A 23,440-nucleotide genomic window follows, 5' to 3' on the forward strand; every position below is an offset into this window, starting at 1 on the left:
ATCCTATAATTTTGTAAAAGTTTACTATATCGCACTAATAATACAATACTGTCGTAACTCAAAAAATGGCTTTTTTCAGAATCGACTAAAAACTGATTATTTACTTCCTGTTATAGATAATAAAAAAGTAAATACTTTATAAGGTTTATAAATAAAATTAACGCAATTATCTTTTACCAATTATTTTAAAAATTACAAGTAGTAACTGTAATTCGCAATTTTTGAGTTACGACTGTATTTCTGAAAAAAGAGTTTTCAGAACGAGTAATTATTTTTAGTTGTATAGTTATTGTTGAAAATTTTTGAGTTACTACAAATAATAGGTGACTTTTTCCGTATGGTTTTGAGTAAAATTTTGTAGTTACAACAATTTTTAAATTTAGTTTTAAGTTTTATAGTTCCCTCCAACATAATAATTTTCACATTTAGGTTTGGAAATTGATAAATAAAACCAGATAATCAAGAAAAATCAATCAGATAATCAGTTTTTATTTATAAAAAATAATAATCAATATGTTATTTCACCAATTTGTGCTTATTTCAATTAAAAATAACAAAATATACCTTCAAAACCAATAAACAAAATTTGTCTTAAATACAAAAAAACAGAGCCAATCAAAATATTTATTGTTTTACTTAAATAATCAGCTATTATTGTAACTGCACTGTAATTGTACGTAGTCACTAAATTGGAGCTAGGCAAAACAAATAATAGTATACTTAATACATCAGTCTGTTACTAATAATAAGCATCAAAATGGCAGTAATATTTTTTTATTTAACTACTTAAAATAATTCATAATAGGTCCTGGGAATCATATTTTTGTCGAGCAGTTCTTTCGTGTCTTTTTTATATTTTGATTTAATTGTTTATGCTGGTGTTAAAGCAACAGAAAATAAAAATGTTTGGTTTCCAGCTCGTCATGTACTACGTACTAAAACATTTTAGTAATTTTCATCTTCGTAAGAAGTCTTGTAGAAAAAAGTACTTGGATGTTCCTTTTCAATGCAAAGCATCTTTGTACCTACTTTTTAAGATCTTTTTTTGTAATCTGTTATTTGTGTTTTTGTAGTGCAATAAAAAAAATACATACAAACATCTTAATGTCGTGCCATTATACTTGGTTTCTATCCGTGTTCACATTAAAATTACTACCCCACTGTTCTTGAAGTGATTTAAGGTCAAAAACTCTATCATAAGTCATTTCACTGACTCTATAGGGTTGTCCTGTCTTTTAAGCGGTCTGAATTAAGGTATAATATTAGTGGGAGATAGATTGATCCAGATGAAAGAAAGCACTTTACTTGCTTTTCTATAACGCTGTCACCCTCGTTTTGAGAGTGACCACGAATCAGAAATTTATGAGTTATACTTTAACATTCATTTTTTGTACTGCGTAAGTGTAAGGAGATACTTATTATTTTGCTGGCCGCGGAAATTATCAAAATAAAATATGAAATCCAGTTCTTAATCAGGATTAGCCTGTGTATTTTTTTCTATATGCAACTTCCATTTCAGTCCCAATTCTTCCAATTCAGTTTAAGACTTCCAATTTCAAAATAGGTTAATCGTTTTCCTTCTTCTGGTGATTGGTTGACGTTGTTTTTATCACCATATCAACAAGCAATCGCCCACAATGCATACTGATTCTACAAAAAAACAAATATTAATTGAGTAAAACACCTTAAATATTGTATGTCACCTACAATGTAGTAACTCAAAATTATTAAAAAAAAACGGTAAATGACAATATTCTCATTTTTACATTTATATGTTCGAATACGTCATTTTAAATACTGTTATTAACAAATAAGTATTTGTTTAAATATTAACAAATTATCACAAGAAACAAGCTAGTTAAAATGTTTCAACAAAACAGTATAAAGTCTAAAATTACTTTCTAAACCAACAAGAATGTTGTAAGTGAAAATATTATTTTAAATTTCATTTCTGTGAATCAATAATAGTGTTATAACTAGAAATACACCTACAAACTAGAAATATCTATTTAGGTATAAATCAGCTATAATGTATTAACTCGAATTAATAGTTGAACTTTTACATACCTGATTCAACAAAATCGTTCCAATTAGAATTAATGCGGTCTAAACCGTAAAGTGTCACGTCCTTTTTCGTCGAATTTAGATGTAACTAAAGATGATGCAATATTGGTTAGGGTATCACGACAGTTGGTCAATCATGAACACTGACTCATGGCACCATATCTTATTTGTTTCTTACACTATTCTAACGACGGTATTAATGGCGTGTAGGGAATTGAATTTTACGTTTGAATATGGTCTTATCTCAAATTTGACATATTTTGAGTTACGACAGTATTGTATCATCAGTGCGATATATTGCAAATAAAACATCTGACTGACGCTAGAGGTCAACGAACGTTGTGTAAGTAGGCCACTCGGAGCAAATACCGCGACGTAGGTGGGGCACTGACCCGAGTTTTGCACGCTTATAACAATGACGCTTAGTTTTTACTAGCGTTCTGGTTACAACCTGTATGAACAGGCAAGCAAGAGCTTACGTTCTTGAACAGTGCAATAATGTAGCAACATTTTAGATCAAACAAAACTCGCTAACAATCACGCTGCGAGGGCAATTTGTTCAATAATATCGTTTCCGACGATGATCGGCACTTCTTCATGTAAATTCAAACTTCAATAAATGAATTCTTTTCAGTGCAAAAATTAAAATACCCACAATCTGCGATGGGAATGGTATATTTTATGAAAAATATAATATTCGATAGTACTTATACGTTTTGTTTGTTTAAACTTCTTAGTGAGAATAAAGTTCTTTAACCGTAAACACTAGCTAGGTAGGTAAATATTATGAAGCACCCGTGTTTGCAGCAACAGCCTAGTAGTTAAGACATCAGCCTCCTAATCGGGGGTCCGGGCTTCAATCCCGGATATGCACTTCTAACTCTTTGAAGTTATGCGCCTTTTAAGCAAATAACTTAGCACTTGCTTTGCCGGTGAAGGAAAACATCGGAGGAAACCTGCATACCTGAGGGTTCTCTATAATGTTCTTAAAGGGGTGTGAAGTCTACCAATCCGCACGTGGCCAGCGTGGTAGACTATGGCTAAACTCTTCTTATTCTGAGAGGACCCGTGCTCAGTAGTGGTGTGCATGAAAACAAAATTGTAAAATGTTGGCGGGGGACAGGGGAGAATGTTTTGTTGTGATTGGTGGACTCAAAAGTCACGTAATCAAGACCATGTGCGGAATTAAGGTACCGAACGGGCGTGGGCCGACTTTTATGATAAGCAACTGCCTTGGCGATCGGGGGCGTCCAACTATTAGGCATCTATAGGTGGTGGTCGATGTGTGTAAGATATTCTTAGCTATAGTACGCTACATATCCCCCGCGCTAACCTGTCGCGTAGTATAGCCTCTGTTATGATTGACCATCATAGCCGTAATTCGGTGAGTTTGTTATAAAATGGAGCAGTCTTTAAAAACAAATTCCTTAAAGCTTGTGGTCCCACCATTATTATTATGTAAGTGTATTCGCTCCGATGATTCCCGAGGCCTTGGCTCGTTGGTGACAATGAACGCAAGTCACAAGCTAAATATACCATACCGTCCCACCTGCGGCCGGGTTTCAACTCAGCGTCAGCTGTTTATTCTACGTATTGGCTCTTAAACGATTTCCTCAACCGCGACCTTTAATTTTTAGATGACTGCAGATTGTCAACCTTCCGGATTGACGTCGGGAATTTAAGAGATAAGAGTTTTGTTTTTTAATTTGCGTTTCATGTCCACTTGATCGACGATCATTCGTAGAGCTGCTACATTGTACAAGGCCTAGGAACTTGTCTTTGATGTTGTTCATGGGATATAAATAGGTTTAAAAGTGTTAGTAATCATTTGTTTATTATATTATAACTTGCTTATGCTCACGACTTCGTCCGCGTGGACTACATAAATTTCAAACCCGTATTTCACCTCCTTAGGGGTTGAATTTTCAAAAATCCTTTCTTATCGGATGCCTACGTTATAATAGCTATCTGCATGCAAAACTTCAACCCGATCCGTCCAATAATTTGAGCTGTGCGTTGATAGATCAGTCAGTCAGTCAGCCACTTTTTCTTTTTATATATTTAGATTTTTTAAGATTTATTCAAATTGATTTTGTTTGTTCAGGATATAATTTTTTTCAATTAATATCCCGGGCACGCACCTCTAACATTTCGGAGCTATGTGTGTTTTAAGTACCTACCTACATGATTAAATATCACTTGCTTTAATGGTGAAGGAAAACATCGTGAGGAAACCTGCATGCCTGACAGTTCTCCATAATGTTTTGGGGTGTAAGTGGCCCGAATTCCATCCTAGTGGCCAAAGTCAACCTCACCTGCCCGTGGTGCACCCTGCCAATCAGCTAACGAGGCTCTGACGCTCCCAGTCCCATTCATGGGTCGCTGTATTTATACCGCACAGCGTAATCACTATGGTATGTCTGCTTCGTGGAAGGATTCTATCCCGAATCCGCCTGGCTAGCGACCACACTCCAGTCGTAACCAGCCGCAAAGCACCCTGTGCGTTCCGGCTGCGAGCTGGAGAGCCAGTTCCCCCTCCCATCCCCCCGAATAGTGTAATTCCTGTGGCCATTGGGTCCGTCGTGGAGAATTAGGCCCTCTCGTATCCGTAGGCGTGATATATTGGCGCGGGGTCCAGGGAGACCCGATGAAACGGTTGTCCGCTGGCCGCCCGTTGGTCCGTAGGGGGCCCGAACCTAGGATTCCCGACCTAGGAGGCTGCCCCGCCGCCGACGAAAAAAGCCCGGTGAATGACCGGAGTGCCGGAGTGGGAGACCGGAGTGGAACCCGCCGGTCATTCAACGGATCGGATTGGGGGCCCTTCCGTCCCCCGTGCCAGTAACTCACTCTACCTGCGTGATCGGGAGCGGCTGACTCCACATCTTTGACTTGGAGACCACCGTTGTTACAACATTCGTCAACCCGGTCCCCTCTTCGATCAACCCCTAATATACACACATGATGCCAAAAATTAACAGAAAGAATCGTTATACAGCGGCGCCTCGTTCCACATTCCGTGTGAACTTTTGCAACATTAGAGGGTTGCACTCCAACCTAAACGCCGTTCATCATCACCTTGAAACGGCGAAGCCAGCTATACTATTCCTAACTGAAACTCAAATCTCACCCCCCGACGATACTTCGTATCTAAACTACCCCGGCTACAAACTGGAACATGTCTTCTCGCCACGCGCTGGCGTGTGTGTGTATATTAGAGGGGATATTTGCGGTCAACGCCTGTACACCCTAGAGGTTGGGGGCCTATCTCTACTTTGGTTGCGCGTGGACTTCGGGGGTCAAACCCGAGTCTATGCGTGCCTATACAGATCCCATAGCGGAAACGCTGAGACGGACCGACTCTTCGACCACGTCCAAAGATCAGTGGACTATATACAGGAGCATATTCCTTCTGCCGAGGTGGTGATCCTAGGGGACTTCAATGCCCACCATGTGGAATGGCTAGGATCACGTACCACTGATCACGCCGGGAGGTGCGCCCATAATTTTGTCCTGGCATACGACTTCAACCAACTGGTTACGCTACCTACTAGGATCCCCGATATCGCTGATCATACCCCCTCTATTCTCGATCTTTTTCTCACCACTCACCCTACCGGCTACCAAGTTAGTGTCGATGCTCCGCTAGGGACGTCTGATCACTGCTTGGTACAGACCACCGTGCAACTTCCATCATCCGTTTGCACACGTGCTACCGGTAGCCGTAGAGTTTGGCATTACAAATCAGCTGACTGGGATGGTCTCCGCGAATTCTACGCCTCATATCCATGGGGGCAGCTTTGTTTTTCCGTAAATGACCCCAACATCTGTGCTGTGGCCGTTGCTGACGCTATACTCCAAGGTATGGATTGCTTCATCCCCAACTCTTTAATACCCACCGGTGAGCGAGCACAGAAATGGTTTAACGGGACCTGTAAGAGGGCTGCAAACCTTAAGCAATCCTCTTACCGATCCTGGTTATCAGCACAACGCAACAATGAACCAAATACCGCCATCCTGAAAAAACAATTTAATGCTGCCTCTAGATCCTACAAAAATGCCATTGCCAGGGCAAAATTCAAGCATGTCGACAGAATTGGACAGAGACTAGTCGCAATGCCATCTGGTTCCCGCGCGTTCTGGTCGCTGGCAAAAGCCATTCAAGGCAACTTCTGTCGTTCCTCGTTTCCACCTTTGCGCAAACCGGATGATACACTGGCCCACACCGCCAAAGAGAAAGCCGAAATTCTAGGCACACTATTTGCTGCCAATTCAACGCTTGATGACGGGGGGAGAACACCGCCTACCATCCCGCGGTGTCAAAGCTCGCTGCGTGACATACGCTTTACCCAAACAGCTGTGCGTAAGGCACTCCTCTCTCTCGACGTCAATAAAGCGAGTGGGCCGGACGGTATTCCTGCGGTTGTGCTCAAAATATGTGCTCCTGAGCTGACACCCGTCCTGACTCGTCTGTTCCGTCTGTCTTACTCCTCCGGCACAGTTCCATCTTCGTGGAAGACTGCCTTAGTTCACCCTATTCCGAAGAAAGGCAATCATTCGGACCCCTCAAATTATCGACCTATCGCGATTACCTCCCTCCTGTCCAAAGTCATGGAGCAAATCATAAACGCCCAGCTGCTGGGATATCTTGAGGAGCACCAGCTGATCAGTGATCGTCAATACGGTTTTCGCCACGGCCGATCAGCTGGTGATCTTCTTATTTATCTCACGCACCGCTGGGCGGAAGCCATTGACAGCAAGGGAGAGGCTCTGGCGGTCAGTCTTGATATTGCAAAAGCCTTTGATAGGGTTTGGCATGAGGCACTTCTATCGAAACTACCATCTTACGGACTACCAGTGAAGCTGTGTAATTGGGTCGCCAGTTTCCTTGACGGTCGCAGCATCAAGGTCACTGTCGACGGTTTTTTGCTCGGAACTCAAACCCATCAATGCTGGCGTCCCTCAGGGCTCGGTGCTATCGCCCACACTGTTCATCCTGCATATCAATGACATGTTGCATCACAACAACATCCATTGCTATGCGGATGACAGTACGGGTGATGCCCTGTACAAAGGACATACACAGCTTTCTCGCGCAGTGCTGGAGGAGTGTAGAGCCAAACTTGTGTCTGACATAGAAACCTGCCTAGGTAAAGTGTCAGAATGGGGCGCACAAAACCTAGTGCAATTTAACCCAACTAAAACACAGGTTTGCGCGTTTTCCGCCAAGAAGTCCCCTTTTACACTGCCTCTTCTCTTTCAGAGCACTCCCCTCACACCTTCCAACAGCATTGGGATCCTTGGAGTCCACATTTCGAGCGAGGTTCAATTCCGCGATCATTTGGAAAGCAAGGCCAAATTAGCCTCCAAAAAGCTTGGGGTGCTCAACAGAGCAAAGCGGTACTTCGCGCCCGAGCATAGGCTCCTACTCTATAAGGCGCAAGTCCGCCCTCACATGGAGTACTGCTCCCACCTTTGGGCTGGAGCACCCCAGTACCAACTCCTTCCATTTGATCGGATCCAAAGGCGGGCTGTTCGACTTGTGGACGATCCCAAACTAACCGCCTCGTTGGAAAGCCTGGAGCACCGCAGAGACGTTAGCTCTCTATGCGTGTTCTATCGCCTGTATAATGGGGAGTGCTCTGAAGAGCTTTTTGACCTCATTCCACCCTCTTTTTTCTACAATCGCACCGCGCGCCACCGTAAGGAATTTCACCCTCACCATCTGGGTGTCTGGTGCACTTCGACCGTCCGCTGCGCCAGATCCTTCTTTCCACGCACGTGCAAACTGTGGAACCAACTCCCATCGGCGGTGTTCCCACTAGATTATAACATGGGGTTATTCAAGGGGCGGACCAACAAATTCCTAAAAGGCCGGCAACGCATCGGCGGCTCCTCTGGTGCTGCAAATGTTCATGGGCGGCGGTAATCACTTAACATCAGGTGACCCGCCTGCTCGCTTGCTCGCTATATCTATAAAAAAAAAAAAAAAAATGTTCTTAAAGATGTGTAAAGTCTGCCAATCCTCCTCCTTTTTTGAAGTCGGTTAAGGGTTATCAGATTATTTGACCGGATATACACGGGATTTACTTCTGATTGGCTTTTGGCTAATTGATACGTTAGTCGTGTTCCTACCTACTTGTGATATAAGACCTACCTACTTAGAAATTACTTGTTATTGGATTGTAAACGAATAATCTTGTTAACTATGTAGGTAAGTTGTTTCTGACATCTGTGGTAACCTGGTAAAGTCGTAGGACTATGACATGTTAATTCGGTTAGAGCAAGCTCTGAAATTTAGCCCAGTAGTGTCACATTAATTCTTATGATTCAACGATTTACTGTTCTTATTAGTAGAACGAAAATCCGATACCAAAATTAACTCTGAAAAATAATATTATATTTTCTGAACGTAGTTTAATTTAATTTATTAGTTCTCACGTTGACAGGTCTATATATAAGGGACTCCGTAGAGGTCTGAAACTAGCCGGCCATACTCCGACAAATAGTTAGCGTGTATATTTATATATTCTTATAGACAATGTGCTATTTCCTAAATGACACCTTCATTTAATTCTGCTTTAAGTGTAAAAGCATTACCTACATAATCCAGTTTCTTGCCCATTTAGTTGTGGCTGTGGTGTCCGGAGCTGACCGCAAAGGCGGATAGGGTTGTCGTGTGGAATGTGTTAGAACAATGCACATCATAGATTCTAAGCATTCCCATACCTACATTCTTACCTTTACCGGCTTACGAGTACATCTCAGATACCGTCCTACTAGAGATCCGCAGTTTTGTGAAGCAGCTCAAGCTATAGGATATTCTTATCTAGTACTGTTCTATAACTACTAATATTATAAATGCGAAAGTGTGTACATGCCTGTCTGCTAGCTTTTCACGGCCCAATTGTTTACTTAATCAATGCTAAGTTTTTTTTTGAGGCAAAGGAAATAATAATTATTTTCTATGAGGCAGAACGTATTTACTTGCTTAACTATTAAAGTTCACCCTAGGAACTGTACCAGGAGCCAAGATCCCCCAAAACTTTTGGCTGCGGCCATGGCTGTCCACCACGCATACATCATTGATTATTTCAAGGGTTCCGTAGCTCAAATGGAAAAAAGGAACCCTTATATCGCCTCCCATGTATATTTGCATTACCAGAGGAACCGCCAATGGCTTGCCTACTTTTTAAGAATACGATTAAAATTGATTGACCAGACAAGATCAAGTAAATTTTTACTTCTGCCATTATCTTAAATTCAATTCTAGCTACGGCCCTGAGCGGGAAGTGACTTTATTTTATCCTATGTAGAGATACGTATTTCCGCTAAGTAGACAATAAAAAAGCAGCTCTTACGTAATTCCAATTTTAGAACGTATGTATTGATCGAAAACCCCTACACAAGTTAGCAGATTAGATAGGTATGCCTGCAAACAATCACAATAGGCTGAGATCACTTAAGTACATAGGTAGATAATGGCATTTCGGAATAATTGTATACGTGAAACAACGAACGAAACTGCTGGTATGACAATACTAGGTATACGTAGTATGTACCGACATATTAAGACCTTATTATTATTAATGAAGATATTATTAAAACAAAGTATTATTAAAATGAATTGATGATTCATATACCCTGAAAACCGAAAGGTTGACGGTTCAAACCCTACCCGTTGCACTATTGTCGTACCTACTCCTAGCACAAGCTTGATGCTTAGTTGGAGAGGAAAGGGGAATATTAGTCATTTTAACATGGCTAATATTCTTTAAAAAAAAAAAAAAAGTCCATACTATAATATACTATCTATATATATATTGTGGCGGTTACCACAATAGAAACTAGATGGCGCTGTTCAATCGATGACGTAGTCCCGAACAAATGTACCGCCGATAGCAATCGCACTAACGGAGTTTTCTGCAATCTGGACTATATATAGAAGTTTCAAGACATAACCGTCGGCCCAGCTGGCGCTACCGAGCACAACCAACCGCTCGGTGGGAGATCTCCCCTTTGGTACGGTCGAGCCTACACACCGCTCCCGTACATTGATGACCCCGACGTGATCAAGAATGGTCGCACACCCTCAACAACCGACGAAATCAAGAATGGTCGCACACTACAACAGCCGACGTCATCGAAGATAAACCGCACACCGCCGCACTCCGCACTGGCGCATACGTGATCAAGGGTGATCGCATACATCGCAACACCTTTGGATCACACACCGCAAGCCCGACGTCTCCTCCAAACTCCAAGTCTACAAGCAGCAACAGCAAGCACATCGAGGCCTGTAAGACGGATGTAGCCACAGCTTCGGGGCACAATGGCCCTGCACTCCATCACCAGCTACAAGCGTCCTGGTCTACCGCTTCTCTGGTTGGTTAGCAGCCATTGCCCTTCCTTCACACGCCTTCACGCTACAACGCCACCTCTCTTCACTGCTTCACACTACGCGTTCGTCTCGGAGGGGAGTGATGTGGCGGTTACCACAATAGAAACTAGATGGCGCTGTTCAATCGATGACGTAGTCCCGAACAAATGTACCGCCGATAGCAATCGCACTAACGGAGTTTTCTGCAATCTGGACTATATATAGAAGTTTCAAGACATAACCGTCGGCCCAGCTGGCGCTACCGAGCACAACCAACCGCTCGGTGGGAGATCTCCCCTTTGGTACGGTCGAGCCTGCACACCGCTCCCGTACGATATCTACACTAATATTATAAAGAGGAAAACTTTGTTTGTTTGTTTGTTTGTTTGTTTGTTTGTTTGTTTGTTTGTTTGTACTGAATAGGCTCAAAAACTACTGGACCGATTTTAAAAATTCTTTCACCATTCGAAAGCTACATTATCCACGAGTAACATAGGCTATATTTTATTTTGGAAAAAAATAGGGTTCCGTAAGATATTTGGGTTTTTCGGACACAAGGTGTAAAAAATCAACCAGAAAAGTTACTTATTTTGCGTACGCTGCCTAAACTATAAAAGATAGAACCATAAAATGTTCTAATTAATTGTAGATCTTATAAATATCTACAAAAAAGTCCGCGACACACTATACCCATCTATGTCGAGTGTGGCACAGCAACCATTTTTTTATTTAAAAATCTTGAATTTTTTTTGGACTACATTTAAACGCGTTTATTTTACTCATGCTATTAATCCTTATCAAAATAAATGATTTCATCACTAAGAACAGTTTATGGAGATAATATTTGGTCTTTGAATGATTAAAATTGGACGTTTGGTTTTGAAGTTATGGCGAAATTAAAATATTACGATTTCTGCTGCACGGCCCGTTGTATTATATAAAGAGGTAATGTCGTTAAGTTTGTTTGTAGGGGGTAATCTTTAGAACTACTAAACCGATTTTAAAAATTCTTTCACCAGTAGAAAGCTACATTATTCCTGAGTGACATAGGCTATACGGGATCTTTAAAAACCTAAATCTACGCGGGCGAAGCCGCGGGGATCAGCTAGTAATATTATAAATGCAAAAGTGTGTCTGTCTGTCTGTTAACTTTTCACGGCTCATCCATTCAACTGATTTTGACGAAATTTGGTACAGAGATAGCTTGCATCCCGGGGATGGACATAGGCTAATCAAAGAGTTCCCACACGTTTTTTAAAAACCTAAATCCACGCGGACAAAGTCGCGGGCATCATCTAGTATTTAATATAAGTACCTTATGTTGCAGGGTCGTTTCATAGCTGGACATTTGTCAAAGCATGGACAGAGACTGGTTACATTTTATTTTGTACTCTTGCCCCATTTGGGCACAATTGCCCAGTCGCAGTATGAACTCTGCCCATGCACAGTGTGAATAAATCTGCCTAAAAAAATGACCAGAGAGTCTATACGAAAATATATTTAAATAATAGCGCGTAACTTTTTGCGAGCACTTTGAAAGTAGGTATTTATTATTGATGAAAACTTTGAAAAGTTCCCGCGCTTTTTAAATATTCTACAAGGTAAGTTAATTTGTAGGTACTAGGGGAAATAATGTAAGCACTCTTAAGAGTCACTCTTTTGTTTTATACTTGTTTAAAAGGCAATTTTGTAAGTGCATTAATGTTTCATTTCATTTTACCTCGCTAAAGTCTTAGCCACAATTTTTCTTTGAGCTCCGCAATGTTTCCCGCAGGAAATTGAGTCTGATTATAAATTCCGCTCGCAGGATTAGGGAATGCAGCCAATTTACGATAATAATCTTTAACTCAAAATACATGTAGGTACTGTACCTACTTCTTTGACCGCCTTCTTTATCTTATTTAGTTGTTTCCATCACCTTCAAGTGGTATTGTGTATTAAGAAAACCGGCCAAGTGCGAGTCAGACTCGCGCACTGAGGACTTCTTGCTACGGTTGTATTTTTTCACATTTTGCACGATAAATTAAAAACTATTATGCATAAAATAAATAAAAATCTGTTTTAAAATGTACATGCAAAACCTTTTCATATGATATCCCTTTTGGTATTGTAATCTTACTTTGAAAGTGGAAATACTAAATATTTAGATTTTTTTGTGATATTATAACTGCAAATACACGTTTTCTGAATTTTTCCCTTTACGTGTGCAACAAGACCTACCTACCTGCCTGATTCTTGGTCAACGGGAAGTATTCTATAGGTTTCTTGACAAACAGACAGACGAAGTGATGCTATAAGGATTCCTTTTTCCTTTTGAGGTACGGAACCCTAGAAAATCAAAAAGTTCCTATGGGATTTTAAAAACCTAAGTCCACGCGGACGAAGTCGCGGGTATTGTCTAGTTATAAATATGATGTACTTGCACTGATAAATTATTATTTAAACCCATAAAGCCTTCTAAAATATTTAATCGGAAAATTCTCCTTATCTCTATGCCCCGCAATGTTTTCCTCTGGAAATTGTCTGTTTTCATTAACTCCGCCGTCTTGAAAAGGGAACATAATCAATTTTTAAATGAAAGGCTTGCGCTATAAAAGCTAATTTTTATACTCAATAGTTTATTACATTTTAAACCATTTTAAAAGGAAAACACTTTTGGTGTCATTAGCCATTATCAAAAGTTGAAGAGGTACGATCCGCATTTTATGAATGAGAGAATGAGAATAATTAAGAAGGCGTTAGGATATAGTTTGCCACGCCACTGGCCTTGCAGTACGGTTTGGCCGACTTAAGTAACACACCTTTAAGAACATTATGGAGAATTCACTGGTTTCCTCACGATATTTTCCTTCACCGTTAATGCTTTAACGGTCATATTCAACTGTAACTCCGAAGAGTTAGAGTTGCGTGCCCAGGATCGATGTTCGTACCCACGACCATCCGAATAGGAGGCGGATGGCTATCACCGCTGTACTAATATAATGCTATAATATCATAATGCTCAACTGCTAACAAAAAACAATACTGAGCTTTTTCAAACATATTATTTGCTTTTACGTTGAGAATTCATGACTGGTGACATTTTCTTTAAAATAATCACAGTAACTTTTTATTTATCTATTCATTTATTCAGATACAAGTTAGCCATTGACTGCAATCTCACCTGGTGGTAAGTGATGATGCAGTCTAAGATGGAAGCGGGCTAACCTGGAAGGGGTATGGCACACCTATGCCCCTTCGATTTCTACACGGCATGGTAACGGAACGCTATCGCTTGGCGACACGGCTTTGCCGGTAGGGTGGTAACTAGCCACGCCCAAAGCCTTCTACCAGAGCAAAATTACTGTGACTGAATTTTTTAAAGAAAATGTACTTACGGTTTCTTCTCGCATAGCGAAAAATTCCACAAAAAGTAAGAAAGTCATATTTTCACTAACTCTACTGGGTGAGGAATTCTAGTTTTAATAAGTTGTCGTATTTGTAAACTTTGCAGTACCTAGTGCAAAGCTTGAGGTTTTGATTTCCAAAGCCACGCAAATGTTTTTCTTAATGAAACTGATTGTTTTTATGAACTCCAGATATAGGGTAGATATGTTTTACGATATGAATCTTGTAAATCACTTTCCTGCCTAATGAAGAAGTTTCATGATGTTGTTAACATCATATTTAATGCGATGGTAAGTAATTCCATTGCATTAAAAACTAAATATGGATCAAAACGAATAAATAGTAAAAAGTTTGAGGGCACAACGATTGCGAGAGTGCGTTAGCCTTGCCTAGCCGAAATCACCGAAATCTTCGCACTACAAAACTCAATCGCTCAATAATTTGTCGCACGTGAGCTTTCCCGCTGTTCTTAGTTATTTTTCGTAAAACTGCTTGTTTTTTATTTATTGATGTGTTATTTTTAATTTCACCAGTGCCGCGTCGGTCGTGACGTCACACGCCGCGTGAAACGAAATTATTCTTGCAAACGCAACTTCAAAGTTCCATATCTTTCTCATTTGTTGAGATATTTTAATGATTCTTTCGTATTTTTGTTATGTTTTGCTTAAGTATATTCCTATAATTAATTTATTAAAGGTCCATTTTACTGTAACGCGGAAGTATTTCGACTCTCGAATTTGGTTTGGTTTGGTGAGACGTAAAATCTTGTACTACGGGTACTGCATGCCAAATTTCAGCCGGATCCATCCAGTAGTTTGAGCTGTGTGTTGGCAGATCAGTAAGTCAGTCACCTTTTCCTTTTATATATTTAGATTAATAACTAATTATTATATACCTAATATCTACGTTTTATATCTTCTTTACTCTTAGACTCTTAGGGTTGCTATACACATAGTCGGCTCAACACAGCCCGGCAGTAGAATCGGATGTAGGTTTTCAGAACTCATGATCGAAAGCCAGGCAAGTAATCAAACGAGGATGTATGCTAAAAACCGAATGAAGCTCGGAGCTCTAATAAACCCGGGCAGTTTTGCCTGACGAGTGAGCCGAATGAAATTCGAACACATTACGTAGGAATTATATCAGATCGGTTTTGTACTTTAATAAAAAGTGTGGGGTACGTACCAGCAAGATGGACAGGCGATATAAAAAGGGTGGCGGGAAGGTGGAGGGCCGGGTATAGTGGCACTCTTTGGAAAAGTTATAATATGTTCGGAAATAAACGTCCGCAGGCTGAAATGGAGATTAATATGAAGATAATGATACATTTTTGAATCTAATGTGCTGACCCGACTATGTTTATAGCAAGCCTTAGGGCAATTTCGCACTGTATCCGAATCCGTGAAAATACGTTCCGAAATTGTCATAGAACTATTAGTATGGTAGCTTCCGCACTAGCTCCGACTTCCGACATCCGAGTTATCTCCGTCATCCGTGAGAATATCTCGGATGTGCCTCGGATTCGAATCGGACGTATGATGTAGATAATATGTCAAAGATGTCCCCTGAATAGCTTGGCTTTGGTCTTGATTAGTGCGTAAGCAATATCCGAGTTGGGTCGGAGATTTTATATCCGTGTTTTCACGGACTCGGATCGGATGAGGGCGTAACCGCTCTTACGGTAACTGTAAAAGTGTCTCTAAATAATCTACATCATAAGTTAATCATACTAGCTAAGCCACCCTAGGTTAGCTAATAAATCATGAAAATAGTAATATTATTGAATATCAGCTAAAAAACTGAAGTTCGACGCCATAGAGCGAGATATTACTGCCTCTAGTTATATGACAACTCTCTCGCCGTAACGTACAGACTACAGAGGCGTATATTTTTAAACACGAAAGTCTTTAATGCTTTGCAATTTTTCAGAAGTAATTAGTCGCGTAAAAAATCTAAATAAAACTATTTGGGACACGTAATTTTTTTAATATGTATTTCAAGTTCCAATATGTTTTTTTTTAAATATTATACTTAATTCACATTTTCTTAGTCGATGTGTGTAAGCGAATAAAAAACCTTTACGATATACGACAATAGTATCGATCGAATCTACTTACCACTTTAAATTATTACCTCTAAAAGTACCTAATGACTAACCGCTTTTGTTTCACGTAAAAGCAACATCTAACATAACAACTGATAAAGTCTGGAATCTCGCAATAAATAGTGATTATGTATCACACGCATTTCTAGAGCGCATAACACAATAAATTATTTTTAACGCGTGTTTTATAAGAAAGTGTGAAAAAATTACTCGGTATGTACCTAACGTAATTTTTTTGCGACTCTTTCTACAGTAGGATAGTTAATCTGTTCTATATTAATAAATGAAATTGAAGTGTATGTCTGTAATTTCGAAACAACTACCTCATATTAAGCTCATATGGTTATTTGAACTGTACCATAACTGAATCAAACATTTAAAAAAAATTTGCCTGTCTGTCTGTTTGAACGGGCTAATCTTCGGAACGGCTGAACCTATTTTGACGGGATTTTCACAGATAAGTAGAGGATTAACCAAGGAGTAACATAGGCTTGCAAAGTTGTGTTTTTCTACCCATGTACACAGAAATGTTGCAACATAGTCCCATAAAAAAATTGGATTCCAACTCCTCAATCCTGATGCTGCAGGGGAGCTGACCACCAAAACTGATGCAATTTAAAAACTGTCGGGTATAAATTGATATCGGAGGCACTTACTTAATAAAGACTTAATCGTTAATCTCGAGGACCCAACTCCTTAACCCTGACGCTGAAGGAATTCCTTAAACGTGGTGATTTAGAAACTGGCCTTTTGAGCTTATTAGAATGCGAAATATTACCTATATTGAGCTCGGATGATTAGACTTCATCCTACGGCGATTACACACTGCACTTCCGTTATCCGAGTTCTATCCGTCATCCGTGAGAATACCAGCGATTATCTGCGACATATGTCATAACCTCCCATACAAAACAAAAGGAACGTATTTTCACGGACTCGGATCGGATGAGTGCGTAACCGTCATAAACTTTTATGCGATAACTTTTATGCCAATACATATTATCAGACTTATAGGCTGATAATATGTATTGGCATAAAAGTTTGATACATTGTCCATTATATTGCTTAAAATAGCTAAATCAATTAGTATAGAAGAATGCTCGTTTTGTACAATATTTGAACGTTTTAGACATTTTAAAGTTCATTCCACTTTAGTGTTGAAGTGATAATTTGAATAACATTTTAAGCAAGCAAGTTTGAAGAAGTAGATTATTCAGAATGCAAATATGAGACTGTCTCTCAACTGCACCGAGTAAACTCGAGCGTCCTAGAAATGCAAATATGGTTTAAACAACAAAATTTATTTTTAGTATCATAAAACGTTAAAAAGGTCAAGAGTTTATAATGTAGTTTGCTTGAAAACCTCTATATTTGTTACTACCTCGAACTAGAACACAAAAAACTTCTGAAAATAATTGAGAATTTCTTATATAAGAAGGAGTAAAAGACAAAAAACTAATTCGATAGTAAAACGAGTAGGTAGATAAACTTTAACTAAGCTGAAAGTTTTATAACATTCAAATGAAATTTTAAGGGTATCTGACAACTGTAGACTGTTTACTATAGTGGTTATAAGGAGGGTAGACACGAGTTGTATCTCGATTCACGTGTAGGTACTTTTAATAAACGTTGATGCAAATTCAAGTCTTCCAAACTGTAAAATTTTCTTCTTACTCAGTTCAGGAGTTTTTCGTGATCCACACACACATTATTTATTGATGTACCAAATAATTATAAAGCAGAGATAATATTATGAGTGTACATTGTTCTAAAAAAATAAACCGGATACGATTTCAACCACATTACACGAGTAAATGATTTTTCAATTAAATACAACTGCATATTATAAATCGGCTTACGTTTGGCATCGTAAAACTATTTCAAAAATAATACACGATGTCATTGGACTTGGCACTGTCCTAATGTTTTTTATATAAGTGCCATAACTGCCGGGCGCACTATGGCTTGGTGACAGATCAATAATAGCGCTGTTTTCATTCAAAATATTATGATATTTATGTTAATAGCTATGGTGCACGATTCCGCCTACGTAACACAAAACCACAATATTCACGTGACACAAGATCAAGATATTCGAATTGACCCATTGTAGAATTGGCCAATCTACAAACAAATAAAGCCTCAATAGCTCAACGGTTAAAGGTGCGGACTGAAATCCGAAAGGTGGACGGTTCAAACCCCACCCGCTGCACTATTGATGGACCTACTCTACTCCTAGCACAAGCTTTACGCTTAGTTGGAGGGGAAATGGGAATATTAGTCATGATAAACATAGCAAATAATCTTTAAGAAAAAATAAAACCCGTCCCGGGTTCGATTCCTGGCAGGGGTTTGGAATTTTATAATTTCTAAATTTCTGGTCTGATCTGGTGGGAGGCTTCGGCCGTAGCTAGTTACCACCATATCGGCAAAGCCGTGCCGCCAAGCGATTTAGCGTTCCGGTACGATGCCGTGTAGAAACCAAAGGGGTACGGGTTTAATAAAAACTGCCATATCCCTTCCAGGTTAGCCCGCTATCATCTTAGACTGCATCATCACTAACCATCAGGTGAGATTGCAGTAACGGGCTAACTTGTATCTGAATTAAAAAAAAAAAAAAAAAACTACAATCGCCAAATCTACAAACAAATAGTAACTACGTTAACAGTCGTGTCGGTTAATTTATTGTTTGGTTTTGTTAAGTACTGCAAGGACGGGTTGATAAATATTATGGGTAACCGATAAAACTAAGTACTTAAATAATGCCCAAGATAATTTAAAAGGTATAATTTTGTCCCAATATCAGATACTTCGCTGGCTCAGCAACCTTAGTGCCCCAACGTTTCAAACTGAAATTTAATTAAGACAAAAATTCCTAATTAAAGTAAACATAATATTATGGCCCAAATTCAGTACAAAGAGTTCAGTACCTAATCCCATTCCTCTATGTAGCCACCACTGGTGGTTTGGCTGTTGTGAGCTTAAACAGAACTTATCCCGTTGTTTTCTGCCCGCATCTCTTGCTATAAAAGAGATTTGCATCATTAGCATACTACTGTACTATAAGCTAACATTTAAAGCACTGTTAATCTTCTTTTAATAGTTGACTAAAGCTGTTTACGAAAATATTCTCATGAAAGAGGAAAATTTCATCGATTAATATATTTTACAATCGATCGTCCGATTAGAATTTCAAATTTCGTTTTACATAGGTACATACAGCTCACCAAATGTTGTCTAGATAAAACAGTGATGTTAGTATCATAACTCTATGAGATAAAATGAATCTTCAAACGTATTTATTGTACCTATTTATTTATTTCAAATTTTCATAAATTGGTAGATATAGTGTTTCCCAAAAAAATTATGAGCTACGAGTTCGAGTAGTATATTCAAATTGAAAGCCAGAGCCAACCACACAAAATTCATCATCATCATCATCATCTGATGTCGTCCGTTCACCTAGTGGCGGGGGGGGGGGTCTTCCAACGCTGCGCCTTCCAGTGCAAGGTCGCCATTCCAGCACCTTGAGACCCCAACGTCTATCGGTTTTCCGAACTATGTGCCCTGCCCATTGCCGCGCCAGCTTCGCAGATCACATAGAATTTTTTTAATTTAGTAGGATTAAAAATTATGAAAAACGTATTTTAAATTGTTAATTGTTTTGTACCAAGCAATGCGAGAAAAAGAACAATGAAAAGTTTTAACGCATTATACATGTGCCAAAAATACAATAATTAGAATAAGGTGCAAAAGAACCGGACATCCCGCTCTACTTTTCTTTGCCAAGTTATTAAATAAAGATACCTTTGAGTTTTCCGCTTTCCTTGAAACGTTTTTCGCATGATTATAACTGAACGACATTGGCTTTTTCAAATATCTTAGGTATATAGTACGCGACATGTCCACTACGCTGACCAAATGCGGATTAGCAGACTTGAGAACATTATAGAGATCTCTTCGGTTTGCAGGTTTCCTCGTACAATGTTTTCCTTTACCGTTAAAGCAAGTGATATTTAATTGCTTAAAACACATGTAATTCGAAAGTTCGTTGGTCAAAATCAATGGGTACACCTGGGATATAGCTTTCCTTCACTTGAAAAATCTAGGACAAAAGCTGCCATAATATATAAATTGAAGGTAAATGTCATAACCATAATAGCTTAACGGGTTGCGAAGTTGAATTGGCAATGGGCAGGGCACATAGTTCGAAAAACCGGTAGATGTTGGGTTTAGGTGCTGGAATGGCGACTTTGCACTGGAAAGCGCAGCTTTGGAGCTTTGAAAGACCCTTCATTAAGTGGACAGGATGGGTGGGAGTAGGTGGTTAGTGGTCAACTAAGTCACAGGGAGCCGCTGGCTGCACTGGATGCAGGCGGCGCAAAACCGTGGCGTGTGGAAGTTCCTACAAGAGACATATATTATTATGTCCAGAAGTGGTCGTCTAATAGTTGGTAATGATGAAGATGATGATAAAATATCATAAATTCCTAGTCATGAACGTTTGTTTCACGTTTTTAAACTGGCCGCCTACGAAACCAGTGCTAACGTAACCAGTTTCGTGCAAAGTGTTAGTCCTTATAAAATAGAGTAATAGCAATTTTTAGTCGAACAACATTATCGCTAATGTGTATTAACGTAGGTACCTATAGTTTTCGATTTTGTGAATGAGCTAGCGGTTGAAAGGATCTCTTTAATGAGGGTTAGCATTTTCTTGTAAATTATATTATTCTGGTAGGTATGATTTAGCAGAAAATCGCTCATAATGTAAAGCTAAAAGTTTACCGCGATTTCGTCCGTGTAAATTTAGGTTTTAGGATACCGATGATCAAAATCCTTTCTTGATGAGCGTCTACGGTATAGAGAGATAAGTTCTCTCTATGCAAAATGTCAAGTTTCTAGACCCAGCAGTTTGGGCTGTGCGTTTATACTTTATATAGTGCCAGTCAGTCAGTTGCGAACATAACTACGTTATAAAACGTTACAGTAGGAGCAAAAAACGATCCGACATAACCTCCGCACCTCCCCGGGTGCGGTGGCATCCATGAGGATTTCCCCACGAAAAAAAAAAAAGGAGCAAAAAACGGAATGAAAGCTGTATGAAACTTTACTGGAATTGTACCTACCGTTTTTATATAAATCACAAACTTTCGCCTAAATTTTAGCACAGTTTTAGGCCGTTGTGCTTGGAAATGAGTCAAGTTTGTATTCAGTGGGACAAAAATGTTCGGATTAAAGAAAAAGTATTTTGATCAGATGTGTAACTACACTGTTTTGTTCGCCAGCTCCTCAATTGTGTAAAATTAAAATTAGCATTGGACATCAAAATTGTTTTCTAATATTCCAACTTTATTTTGACTTCACCATTGACTTGGAAAATAGTCGCGAGCTAACTTTAAATCAAGATGTCAAATCCAGTCTTCTAATTACTGAGGTACTAGGAAAATAAAATTTTCTTAATTGCTTATTAAATTTTTCCCATTATTGAAAAGTTTAATGTTTTTCGGAATAAATTAAAATATTTGCCAAATACTTATTGAAGGTAGGTAAATAAAAAAATATTGGTAACGAAAATAAATAAACTAAAGTAAAATAATAACTAATATAATAAACCGGCAAACGTAAAAGAGAAGAAAAATTTAAAGGATAATTTGTTCTTACCAAAGGCTATGTAGCTGTAACTTAAACAAACACACTAAGGGCACTAAAACACACACTAGTTTCTAAAAATGATGAACTGCACACTGTATTTAAAACACTTTAGATTTAGCACACTATTAAAATCTAAACAGTCTATAGTTTTACTTTACTCAAACCTTTGGTCACACTTATTTCTATCAAGAGTTACGGTTGAGTTACTATTAGGATAAAAGAATGTCCAAAACTATTTATAAATTCGTGTAAATTGTTTATTACAAAGGTGTAAACTTTTAAAGGTTGCAAGTAGAAAGTTTCAGTCGTTTCTTGTGTATAAATAGGTTTCGGTATAAATTTCTGAGATGCATGTTGGGCACAGAGAACTGAGTAGGATTATTGAAGTTGCTAATCACAAAAGTATGTATTCGAGGGCGGGGAAAAGTTAATAAGGTGAAGTTTTAGAGTCATTTTCGTTTGGTTGTAACTCGCTTGGTTCGTTCGGGTGATTATACAAGGGTATGAAGTTACGATTAAGTTTGGTGTCGTTTAGTCGATCGTAGTCCATAGGGTTGTCACGAAATCGAAGAGCGCGGAGCGGGCGCGCGTGTCGGCGAGCGACGTGGGACTGATTGCTCTCTGCCGCCCAAGCCCGCCCAAACCAGTAGCAACCCTTGCATGCAATACACTTCACTCGACATGCAAACTTCCATATCGTGCATTTTCGATGACTGTACCCGTACCTACTTTTGTTAAGCTTCATGTACCTACTTTCAGTATGTTTTAGTTTATTACTTTGCATATTAGAGTCGATTTAGTTTAGACTGTGCACGAACGGGCCACGGTTGAAAAGTTGTAGCAGGTATGACCTTGTATGAAGTAGGCCAGTGCCCAGTAGACATGCTAGACCGTGACGATACTGTGCTCTATTTGAACCTAAATGTATTGACGGACGGCACAGCCTATCACGGTGTTCCCTAAATCAGGCCTTATAAATAAGATTAAAACAATTTGTCACGTCCCATCCTGTGTGCAGAGCTTTATTTTTACCTGCAGGAAGTTCTACAGAAGGTTGTGCGTGTAATATGAAAGCTAGACTGCAACCTATTTATAAACTTTTTATGGCTAAGCCGTAAAGTCTTACAATCCCGTAGACAAAAAACTTTAATTCTATTATTAAAAATTAGTAGTAATTCTGGGATAGTTACCTATCCCAGAATTACTACAAATTTTTAATAATAGAGATTATTTTGCCAACTTTATTGGCACTTACTGGTACTAAAACTGGGAACATTTTTTTTTTCAATAATTCCAATATTCTTACTAGTAATATTTTATTAGTAATTCTTGGAACTGCCCGTAAAATGTACTTGGATAAATTATCTATTGTGGCATAAGCATAACTAATATGTATTTAAATACTGAGTGATCTCTAAATTCGATTTAGCAAGTAAAGTAACATTGATTGTTGTACCAAAAATAAGTTGAAACAGAAGTAACTTACACTAAGGTTATTTTTGTTAGATTAATAATAATAATAATATCTATCGATAATAATAAATGGCTAGGAAAATGTTTAGCTTTTCGTGCATGTGAAAATATACCAAGTAGGTACTTAATTATGCCGCAGTCATTAATTCTAATTTTCTTTACTAACCATATTGTTGGCCCGTGTAGTGAGTAATGATTCTTGACGTCGTATATTTTTTTCAGAGGCAACTTATTTTTTATCCATGCTAATATTATGAATTTGAAAGTGTATGTCTGTCTGCTAGCTTTTCACGGCCCATCCGTTAAACTATTTTTAGCGAAATTTGGTACAGAGATAACTTGCACAACGGAGACGAATAATATGCTACTTTCTAGCCCAAAAA

At 38.9% G+C, this 23,440-nt stretch overlaps 1 protein-coding gene across 16 annotated transcripts in view; it reads right to left on the reverse strand.

Annotated features, from left to right (window-relative positions):
* Stacl (Stac-like) overlaps window positions 1-22,214 on the reverse strand; it is a 194,977-nt gene extending 172,763 nt beyond the window's left edge. For 15 of the 16 annotated variants that reach the window (XM_069498855.1, XM_069498846.1, XM_069498841.1 and 12 more), the window contains exon 1: window positions 21,594-22,214. The gene's annotated coding sequence lies outside the window, so the exon portion shown is untranslated. The remainder of the gene's footprint in view (window positions 1-21,593) is intronic. The other variant, XM_034968976.2, reaches the window with a different exon arrangement.
* Window positions 22,215-23,440: the final 1,226 nt, after the last annotated feature.

Source organism: Maniola hyperantus, chromosome 5 (genome assembly GCF_902806685.2).
Source record: "Maniola hyperantus chromosome 5, iAphHyp1.2, whole genome shotgun sequence".
Lineage (NCBI taxonomy): Eukaryota > Metazoa > Arthropoda > Insecta > Lepidoptera > Nymphalidae > Maniola > Maniola hyperantus.